Source organism: Manis javanica, chromosome 8 (assembly GCF_040802235.1).
Source record: "Manis javanica isolate MJ-LG chromosome 8, MJ_LKY, whole genome shotgun sequence".
NCBI lineage: Eukaryota > Metazoa > Chordata > Mammalia > Pholidota > Manidae > Manis > Manis javanica.
This window is the reverse complement of record NC_133163.1, coordinates 75,790,506-75,801,555: the sequence shown is the minus strand read 5'-3', so window position 1 is coordinate 75,801,555 and position 11,050 is coordinate 75,790,506. Positions and strand designations below refer to the sequence as shown.

Below are 11,050 nucleotides of genomic sequence, written 5' to 3'. Positions count from 1 at the left end.
CAACCTGGTTATAAATCCCCAGAAACCTTCAATCCAGGACAAGGGCCTGAGCAAAAAGGATGAGAAAATGCCAACCAGAATGCTTGCTCCAGAGCCCACGAGAGGACCGGGTCCATTGACCTCTGGGTTATGGGCCCAGAACACTCCCTCCGGGTTAGATAATCCCATGTGGGAAATGGTGCAGGCAGTATTAGAGACTCTTAACCACACCACTTCCTCCCTCACTGATCCCTGTTGGCTATGCTACCCAGGTTCACCTCCCTTCTATGAGGCAATCGGGATAAATGGCTCCTACACTATCAACAACTCCCATCCCACTTACTGGGACGGGAGACCGTGGGGACTTACAATCGCTCAAGTCTCAGTCGTTGGTACGTGTGTAGGCACAGTCCCGACAACCCAGAGCCAGTTATGCTCCTCCTATAATAACACTACGTGGGAGCAGGGAAAGTGGATTATACCCTCCTCAGGCTGGTGGCTCTGCTCAAAGACAGGCCTCACTCCGGCCCTATCCACCTCTGTGTTCAATGCTAACAGTGAGTTTTGTGTGCTGGTGGCCATTCTACCTCGCCTAATGTATCATTCTCATGAATTTCTCCTTTCTTATTGGGAAGAAAGGCTGAGCCCCCACCGGAGCAAGGGGAGGTTGTTACCACCCTGACCATTGGGACCCTCTTCTCCCTAGGGATAGCAGGGGCAGGCACTGGGGTCGCAGCCCTTGTGATGTGGGAAAAAGGGCTCACAGCCCTGAGGCTGGCAGTCGACAGGGACCTAGAACAGCTCCGACAGTCAATATCAGACCTGGAGCAATCCCTCACCTCCTTGTCAGAGGTGGTCCTACAGAACCGAAGAGGCCTGGACCTCTTGTTCTTAAAAGAAGGTGGGCTATGCACAGCCCTAAAAGAAGAATGCTGTTTCTATGTAGATAAGACAGGTGCAGTCAGAGATTCCTTAGCCAAACTAAAAAAAAATCTTGACAGGTGGCATAAAGAATATGAAAGCAGCAGCAGCGAAGGCTGGTTTGAGTCTTGGTTCAAGCACAAGCCATGGTTTGCTACCCTTCTCTCGGCCGTTGCAGGACCACTGGTCATCCTGCTGTTTTTGCTTACCATCGGCCTGTGTATAATAAACAGGCTGCTTAAGTTTGTGCAGGAGAGGTTTGACACCGTCCAACTCCTTGTCCTTCGCCAAAAATATCAGGCCCTAGACACCGCTGTGGAAGATTCCTTAGTCTGATCAAGAAAAGGGAGGAAATGTAAAGGAGTGCAGAGAGCATCAAGTCAGGAAAAAGAACTAATGACACTTAACCTGACTGCCTAGAGCGAGAGCCACCCAGTCTTTTCTTGTGTAAATTACCCGAGGTTTCTGAGAAATGCGCCTACCCTAAGTTAGATAACTAGAAGTGGGCAACAGCCTGGGAACACCTGGGGATGTAACCCGTGATAAGTCACATAGACATGCTTGGGTAAGCAAGAGATAACAATTGAAGTGGGCAGGCAACTGGCGTGTTCCCTAAAAAGGTTGCAATGTTTCCCATTGGTTACAATATAGAGTGTGTTTTAAACCTATTAGTTGTAGAACTGCGCGGGCTTTGATGTAACTGCTGTGAAGATCCTATATAATCAATACCCAGTTGCTTCGGGGCCGGCAGCTCAGACTCGGCCTGCGTGTCAGGGGAGGTGCTGTCGACCCCAGCTTGCTGGCTGAATAAAGACTTTGCTTGGATTTTCATCTCTGTGTCCGTGTGTCTTGTTCTCTGGGAAACCCCGGAGTCCTAGACCCTAACAGTCTCTTAAATTTATTCTTTTACAGTCTGGCTGCAAAAAGTCTGAAATCAATTTCTCTGATTACAGACAAGGATCTTGGCAGGGTTGATTCTGAGAAAAATTGACATGACTAGAGCCATTCTAAAATGGAGTCAGAGCCACCTTATTCACCTTTGAGCTGAACTAAAACCTTTGTTCTGTGCAAAATGACAATTGTTTTAAGCAATTGTTTGAATAGTCAGCAGAAGAATGGACATCCTGATCACTAGCCTGATGATCATAGGCTTTCTGAAGATAGAATCAGTAGTCAGTCAATGTATAACCTAGAGTAGCTTAGCCTGTTAACAACTATGGAAAAAATGTTTTTCTTAACTCATGTAATTGCCTACTTTCCTTTTCTTTAGAAAAAACCCCTGCTGGGAACCCAAGTGGGACACTTTTCTGGTTATTGAAGGATCTCTGCTCCCCAAATTGCATCATAAATAAAGACACCAAATAAAAGGCTTTGTTTTTTTTTCAGTTTTGCCTTCTTTTCTTAGTTGAAAATTCCTTCTGTTAGGCAGAAAAATAGATATGAGTAGGGTGGGAAGAGAATAAGGCCAGGAAAGCCCACTGTAAGTCCAGAGAGAGGAAATCCCGGGGCAAAATACCTCTAAAAACCAAAATCAGTCAAAGGGAGAAATAAAGTTTAAAATCCATTTATTGCTTACAAACTGCAGTACAGGGCCTTCTCTCTCTTGCTGTGGCAGAAACAAAACTGGCCCTCCCCACACCTCTCAGGTACAGATAAGCCCTCCTTTGCCCAGGTAATTACCCATTGATATGGAGATAAACTTCTCTTCACCCCTGAGGAATGATGCACTCTTATACTCTCCACCCTTGAGCGCCTGTTGATATGCATATATACTAAAGTCAGGAGAGACATTCTGGAAATCTTACAATTTTACCCACATCCACTAAGAAGACCCAGAGTTAATCAGTTAAAGCTCAAAATAGTTTGGGTCTGGAATGTTTGAATATTCCCCAGATAAAGGAAGGTACCCCAGCATAGCCCATGTCTTTATTGGGTTAATCATGCAAGCTCAGCTTATTTTTTAACTTTATCTATATGCTGTTTTTTTTTTCCTTTGGCCATAATCAAGTAGTTTGCAACCTTGTCAACTAATTTATCATGCAGGCCCAGCCGTAAAGAACATAGTAAAAGGCAGGAAGTTAAGAAGTAAGATTCTTACCTTACTCTGTAGTAAACAGACAATAACTCAGACCACCTTGGGGACTGGGAAGGCAGTCTTGTTTAATATGCTCCCAAAGACGCTGGTATCTCAGGGAGAAATCAGAGCAGTAAATTTATTGTGTTAAGTTCATTTAAAATATTCAGGGACTATGTGGGTAAAATTGTAACATTTTCAGAATATCTCGCCTGGCTTTAGCACATTTGCATATCCCCAGGGGTGGAGAGAAGTTCATCTCCATATCAATGGAGACATACCTGGGCAATAGAAGGTGTGTCTGAACCTGAGAGTTTAAAGGTAGGGGCTGGCCTGCTTGCTTGCTTGCTTCCTCCAGAGCAGAGGAGAAAGACAACCCTGGACTGCAGTTTGTAAGCAATAAACAGGTTTTAAACTTTATTTCCCCCTTTTGATGGATTTTGGTTTTATAGGTATTTTACCCCAGGATTTCCTCTCCCTGGACTTACAATAGGAAACCTTTTTTATATGAAGGAAGATGAATATTCACTAAGTGGGGTTAGATATTCAAGGAATCAGGTGGAGTTTTTTTCAGAGTTTGAGCTTGCTCCACCCTCCCCTTGGGAGGAAGGATTTTTGCACCGTTGAGGGAGGCATGATTTTTACTATGTCAAGGAGTGTATAATGTATTTTGGGGTGTAGTTTGGGTCAACTTCTCCCCCATGTTGGAACCAGCCAGTTTTGGCCAGCCTGTAATCTATATTCTCAATCTCATTCCTTGAGAACAGTTTACATACGTGGAATATGTAGAATGTAAGCATGCCTCTAGCCAAATATAAACACTGGCCAAAGTCCCCCTCTTTTTTGTTGCTCAAGTTTGGCTATCTGACTACTCTAACGTTACCACATACCCCATAGCAACTCTGGATATCCATTTCCCATCCTCTAGGGATTGTTTTTGTTTGCTTGTTAATTTATTTGATGACTATTTAATCTAAATCCATTTTCCCCACAGCGTGTAGCTTGCAGGGTTGTTCCTCAGAAGATACAGTCTTGGGCATCTGCCCAGGCATCCTGCTATGATAGTGATTTTAGGAAGAACTCTTTTGACAGTCTTTTTCTCTGCTGTGCAAGGCTACTGCTACTATTTGTAGCACATTTAGCCCATAACCTCCATTAAGTGTTGGCTGACTGTTCTATTGTTTTCAACGATGCCTTGGGGTCATAACTTCCTTCAAGATCTGATACAATTAAATTAAAGCTTTGCAGAGTTAGCTTTTGAGACTTTGAGGCTTGTTCTGATCCCTGGAAGATTCCTCCGAGGTATTCCTTTTTCCTGTTCTGCTAAATTTCTAGTTAAGATTTAGCTTGTTGTGTTAGGGTCCGGGCTTCTGAGGCTTCTCCAGAGAACAAACTACACAGGCATAGAGATGTAAATTTAAGCAAAGTCTTTATTCAGCCAGCTAGTTGGGGTCCAAGTGTCAGCCCGACGCAGCGGGTCTCAACAAGGACCCTGAGCACTCAGAGCCAAGGGTTTATATAGCATTTTCAAAGCACTTAACTCATAGTAATTTTCCACAACTATACATTATTCTTGCAAGACATACATCCTGGGGTTAAGCAAGGGCAGGATAAGACTACTCATCAATAGTTAGGGAGGTTCTGCACGATAAGCTTGGTATGTAAGATTAACCGACCAAGGTTAGCTGACCAAGGGTCACAGCTGCCCACCACCCGGTGCTCATGATTAACTTGTTTTTCAAGGCATTACCCAGGCCCAGGTTTTTTTTTTTTGTTTTTTTTTTTCTTCTTCCTGAGTCACACCCTCAGAAAATAGTTTCTAGGTTTCTAAGATGGCTATGCTTATGCTAATTTACTAATCTTACTAATGCTTAGATTCTACATTTCCCCACTTTCCTTTGACCATTCCAATCATGGAATGTTTGTTTCTTCCTGCTGTGTGAGTGAATGATACTGTGGTCTCAGCATTAGCACCTGAACAGCACTCACTCTTTCCCTAACAAAGGCTATTAGCTGGTTTAAGATACAGGGACCTAAAGTGAGAAGCAGTATAAAAATAAGCAAGGGCCCTGCCAGGGTGGATATCAGGGTTGTAAACCATGGGGATTTAGTAAACCAGGATTCAAATAGCCCTTGGCTGGCCTCTCACTCTCTCTTCCTTTGATCTGGCAGTTTAGACATTGAATCTCTTACTATTCCGGAATGGTCTGCTGTTAAGGTTTAGCTAAGTTTTATTAGTTCTTTTTCCTGACTCTTAATGCTCTCTGCACTCCTTTACAGTTGCTGTTGGAGAAGAAGAAATTTCCTCTACCTTTCAAGGTTCTTCTAACTAGTCTAAGAATCAAATTGACATGAGACAGATTAACAGGAAAAAAACCCACAATGTTTATGTTTAACCACATACATAGGGGAAAACCATACATAGACATGGGTTCCAAAGACAGTCACGGAGAATGAGGTATAAATGTCATCTTGAACCAAGAAGAAAGGGGTAGGGGCCTGAGACTTCAGTGGAAAAGTGAAATAACTCACAAGAATATGAAAAAAAGTAAACAAAATATTTCATGGGCCCCACAGAAACAAAGGGTACACAAAGAGGAATTTTAACAGACTTAGCTGCATCCTCCCTGTCTACCACATCTAGTTTTCATTGTAATATAGCTATGTATGGTGACAGCTCTCCTGGAGTAGTTCATCTATCCAAACTCTTTATGCTGTTGAGGATGGGAAATCAAAGTTGTTTCTGAGGCTTTTAGGTCTTGATTGCTCTCAACTTTGAAACAATCTGCATGTCACAATGACACATCTTGGGGAAGCCTGCCCTTGGCCCCTCTCACTGAGCTGCCTACCTCCACTTAATTGCTTACCACTGAAATCTTCACTATTTTCAACAGCACTCTTAAACTTGAACTTCCCAATGCTCTGTTCCAAACAATGTCTTCCCTAGGGTAGAACACTCTGTTCTTACAGCTGTTTCTCCCTGGGCACAACCTCTACACCATGGCTCTGGAGCTGTGAGAAGGGGCAACAATCTGCTTAGAGTGACATTCCTGCTTTATGAGCAGTGTACTTGGTGGGGGCACTTGTCCTCTTGGTTGTTTTTTCCCAGCATGAAACCCCCATTCTGAGTGAGCTGGGGTGAGGGAATTAGGGGCCAAGTGTTCTCAATGTACCATGCCTGGGTAGAGCATCTGCTCTAGGAGTAGGATGGAAAGTAGCTCTGGACCTTTCAGCTCCTCTTGCTTGTGTAGGAATCAAGGGTACCCCAGGATGTGCCATTGTGACAAGTAGATTATTTTGAGCTGAAAACCATCAAAGCCCAAAAGACTGAGAAAGAAACTTTGGCTTCCTATCCCTCAACTGCATAGAAAGAACTTCCCTTGGTTTCCCTGTGCTGCCGAGCACAGGGTCCCAAGGTTCGCTCCCTAAACTTCTACTCCTTGCCTGCTCGCTTGCTGTGCACGTAGGAATGTTACAGATAAGGAAGAAGAAAGGTATAAATTGCTCCCTTTTCCTTTGTTCAGGGCTCAGACTTTTTGGGAGATTATTCCCCTCTGAGCCTGCCTGTGTGAAATAAAGCCTCAACACTCCAAGAACTCTGAGTGCCACTTGGTTTTTTCCATAGGTGATCCAGTCCAGGCTTTTTTTTTCAGTATTTTCCATAACATTTGGTTCCCTGACCTGGAAACCCAACTGCGCTGGCCCTTTGTTGCCACCGGTTTGGGGCAATGGTGGGGCAGTGATGGAACAGGAGATCGCAACGGAGAAGGTGCGCCCTGCCCGACCTTTTGGCAGTCTCCCACCCGGTCGCCCTGGGCCAGCCCCGCTCTGCTGTTCCCGCTGGACTCAAGGAGGCTTGGCATGTGAGGACCTGGTTCTGACACTGAATCCCGTAAGCCCTGTGGGCCCTGAAGGGGAAGGGGTGGAAGGGGAGCGTGATCACCTCCCAGGAGACTTATTAGAAGTCTCACAGGTAGACATTCCCAGGGGGGGAATGTTTAAACTCTGGTCTGCCTGTGTGTGTGTGTGTGTGTGTGTGTGTGTGTGTGTGTGTGTGCAGGGTAGCTGAAGTCATTCAGTCTGCACTGAGTCTGTGATTCCACGGCCTGTGCTACAGAATCTGCATGGGCCCTCATCTGCTTTCGTGGTCAGCCCAGCTTTGGCTGACCTGGCCTGAGACTTATACAGGTGCACTTAGCCAAAGCTGGTCAAAGTCTCCGCAAGGAGTGCGAATGGACGGGCATCTGACTGGTCTCTAGAGGAGGCACCCCTCCCTTGTCTGTTGTCATGGCACTGTCCACGGATACATCATGGGGTCAGGGCATAGTAAACCCACAGTTCTCGACACTATGATCAAGAATTTCAGAAAGAGATTTTCAGAAAACAACAGAGCAAAATTAACTCCTGGCAGGTTGAAAACCCTGTGTGAATCTGCATTGCCAACCTTTAGTGTAGGGTGGCCTCCAGAAGGAACCCTAGATGTCCCAACAATCCACTGAGCCTGGTGGGTCATCCCTAGAGATACATAATAAGTATGGGACCATCCAGCCCAGCCAGTACATGTTTTACTATCAACCCTTCTTCACAACTGAAACCCTGTCAGAAAAGCCATAAGCCCTGGTTGATCTTATGTAACTCCTCTTCCAAATCAATCAGCCAACTTAAAAAAAATTGTCAACAGCTTCTCAGTATCCTGTTCACAATAGAAGAGAAGAGGCAGCTGGGGTCCTTGATCAGGGTGCATAGGCTGAAATTGCTGACCCTGAGGAGCACCCCAAGAGGGACTTCATCACCCCTGAGGGACAGCACCAGATCCACTGATATCAGGACGCCCTCCTCCAGGAGATCAAAGCTGGGTCCAAAAAGCCTACGAACATGACTGAAGTTTTTTCAGTCACTCAACAACCAGAAGAGTCTCCTGGAGACTATTATGAGAGACTGTGTGAAACTTACCGCATCCACACCCCTTTCAACTCTGAGTCACCAAGGAGCCAGCAGATAGTAAACACCACATTCATAGCGCAAGCTGCCCCAGACATCAGATGAAAGCTCCAAAAGCTTGAGTGCTTCACTGAGATGACTGAAATTCCCCAAAAAAAATCTAAACAGAGAAGTTCAGGCCAGCAGAACTTTTTTTGCCAGCAGAGAGGCAAAAAAAAAAAAAAAAATAGGCAAGTCTCCTGGCAGCTGCCCTGAAAGAGATGGATGGGCAGAAGGCAGAGAGAAGCCAGCCACCTAGAGGCGGGAAGCCCAGGAACCCCCTAGCCAGAGACCAGTGCAAAAAAAAAAAAAAAATGGGGAAGGCATTACAAGGATGAATGCCCCAAATGAGACAAAGCCCCAAAGCCCAGTTGCTGTTGGGAAGAGCCCCATGAGGAAAGGCTCTTGGCCTGGCAGGAGCAGACCCAGACTGACAAGGACAGGCTACCTTGCACTCAGCCCCTGTGAGCCCATGGTCAGAATGAAAGGGGGGCGCCAAAACATGACTTTTATAATTAATACAGGGGCAGAACACTCTGTGGTCACCCTCCCTGTAGCCCTCTTCAGTGAAAAAGACTGCAACTATTCCCGGTGAAAGAGTATCTCACCACAACCCTCCTTACCCAGGACGACTCAGGAGACATGGGCCCATGCAAGAGATTTTTTTATCTGAAAGAGGAAGTGGTTGCCCCAGAGAGATAGAGAGAGAGAGAGAGAGAGAGAGAGAGAGAGAGAGCAGTGGGACAGAGGGACAGAGAGAGAGAGAGAGAGAGAGAGAGAGCAAGCAGCAGGATGGTGCAGAGAGTTGTGCCTTTTATTGTGGTAGATCCCCTTGGCCTGTTGCCTTGGGGATGGTCGGGATGTTTAGAGATAAGGTGGGGCAGGCTAAGGCATGATTCTCACTGGCTTATGTGCTTGAGACCATGGAGTAAATGGAAGATAAATTATTATATTCTTACACTTGGAGCCACAAAGACAGTGGCAATATCACCTCTCACAAGAGGTGAGAGCAGGCATCCAAGAATGCCTGATCAGACTCAGAGAGGCAGGCACCAGTGTCCCAGAGAGAAATCAAGGCAGGAAATTAATCTTTAATATTCAAGGACCCCTTGCCATCCTACTCCTGTTACTAACCCTCGGGCCCTGTATTATCAACAGGCTGGTCCAGTTTGTCAGAGACTGCGTGGAGGCCGTCCAACTGATAGACCTCCATGCTCAATACAAGCCTCTAGTAATACTGTTACTCCTGCTTACTTTTGGACCATTTATCCTCAATGGACTGATGACTTTTGTCAAAGATAGAATTAATACAGTCCAGCTAATGGTGCTAAGACAACAGCATCAGCCTTTATCTCCTGACAACTGCGAGAGGTCCCGGGATCCCAGAGACCCCCTGGACCCCCGACCCAGAGGGCCCTGTGCTGGCTGGTGAGTGCACTCAATTATCTGTCTGTCTTTGTCTGTCTGTGTCTCACTGTTTTTGTTCATGAACAAGCCTGAAGCCTGTATAAGCCTGTAGGAGCTCCAATCTGTATCAGGGTTGGCATTGACTTAGTGGACACGCTGGCGGGTTGTTGACCAGGGGTCTTGGAAGACGTCCCTTGCCCCAGTCTGGAGGATGAAGTCCTCATCTGTGAGGGAAGTCTGCTGCCACTGCAGTCTGATAGGCCCTCAACTTACTTTCAGTTTTGCCTCTGTGGCCGCGGCAGATTCTTCTCTGTAGGCGCCTGTTTGTTGTTTGTCATGTTTGTCTAGTCTTGTTATTGACAGAAGAAATGAGACAGATGCAGACGACCCTCTTGTCTCTCATGACAGACCATTTTCCAGACGTTAGGGAGAGAGCTCACAATCTGAGCACTGACGTCAGGAAGAGAAAATTTCATGTTTTCTGCACCTCCAAGTGGCTGTCCTTTAACGTTGGCTGGCCACTGGAAGGAACATTTGATCTAACCACTCTTTTACAGGTTAAAGATATCAGGAGAAGAGCTAATAACCTCAGTGTGGAAGTCCAGAAGGGTTGGTGGCAGACTTTTTTGTTCTAGCGAGTAGCCAGCTTTCAATGTTGGATGGCTGCCAGAGGGAACCTTATCATTATGTCTCAGTCTGTATGTTTGTGTGTCTAAGTGTGTAAATGAAAATATCTTTCTGCCTCTGGATGGTATTCATGAAATTGATTTAAAGACAAGCACTTGTGAAAATTGGGCATTCTAAAACTCCCAGAAAATTCTAATAGAAAATATTAAAGCATTAATGCTAATTTAAGTTAAACTGAAACAGACATGACCTTATAGTTATCAGCCGCCTAAGTTTACCTAAAGTCATTTAAGTTGATGTTATCTGCTAAATCTTTCAAGAATAAAATGCTGAAGATGGCGGCGTGAGTAGAGCAGTGGAAATCTCCTCCCCAAAACACATAGAGCTATGAAAATATAACAAAGAAAAATCTTCCTAAAATAGAGACCACAGGACACAGGACAACATCCAGACCACATCCACACCTGCAAGAACCCAGCGCCTTGCGAAGGGGGTAAGATACAAGCCCCGGCCCGGAGGGACCCGATCGCCCCTCCCCCTGGCTCCCGGTGAGTGGAAAGAAACCGGAGAGGTTTTTTTTTTTTTTTTTGGCGAGTGCTTTTTGGAAGCCTTAAAGGGACAGGGACCCCGGTGCTAGGGAGGCAGGGCGGCAGGACTGGTGAGCGGGTGCCTGGGACCGGCGCCTGAGGATAAAGAATATCCCGTGTTTTTCCCTGCGGGACTGGTGGTCAGGTGCCTGAGACCGGCACTTGAGGACGGAGGAAATCGCGCGTTTTTCCCCTTTTTTTTCTCTTTTTGGCGAGTGCTTTTCGGAAGCCTTAAAGGGACAGGGACCCTGGTACTAGGGAGGCAGGGTGGTGGGACTGGTGAGCGGGTGCCTGGGACTGGCACCTGAAGACAAAGAATATCCCGCATTTTTCACTGCGGGACCGGTGGGCAGGTGCCTGAGACCAGCACCTGAGGACGGAGGAAATCACACATTTCCCCCCCCTTTTTTTTTTTTTTTCTCTTTTTGGCGAGTGCTTTTTGGAAGCCTTAAAGGGACAGGGACCCTGGTGCTAG

General features: G+C 46.0%; 1 long non-coding RNA gene across 2 annotated transcripts in view; it reads left to right on the top strand.

Annotated features, from left to right (window-relative positions):
- The first annotated feature begins 10,343 nt into the window (after nt 1-10,343).
- LOC140843276 (uncharacterized) overlaps nt 10,344-11,050 on the top strand; it is a 50,871-nt gene continuing 50,164 nt past the window's right edge. For both annotated transcript variants that reach the window (XR_012120890.1, XR_012120891.1), the window contains exon 1: nt 10,344-10,536. This is a non-coding gene — a long non-coding RNA (uncharacterized lncRNA). The remainder of the gene's footprint in view (nt 10,537-11,050) is intronic.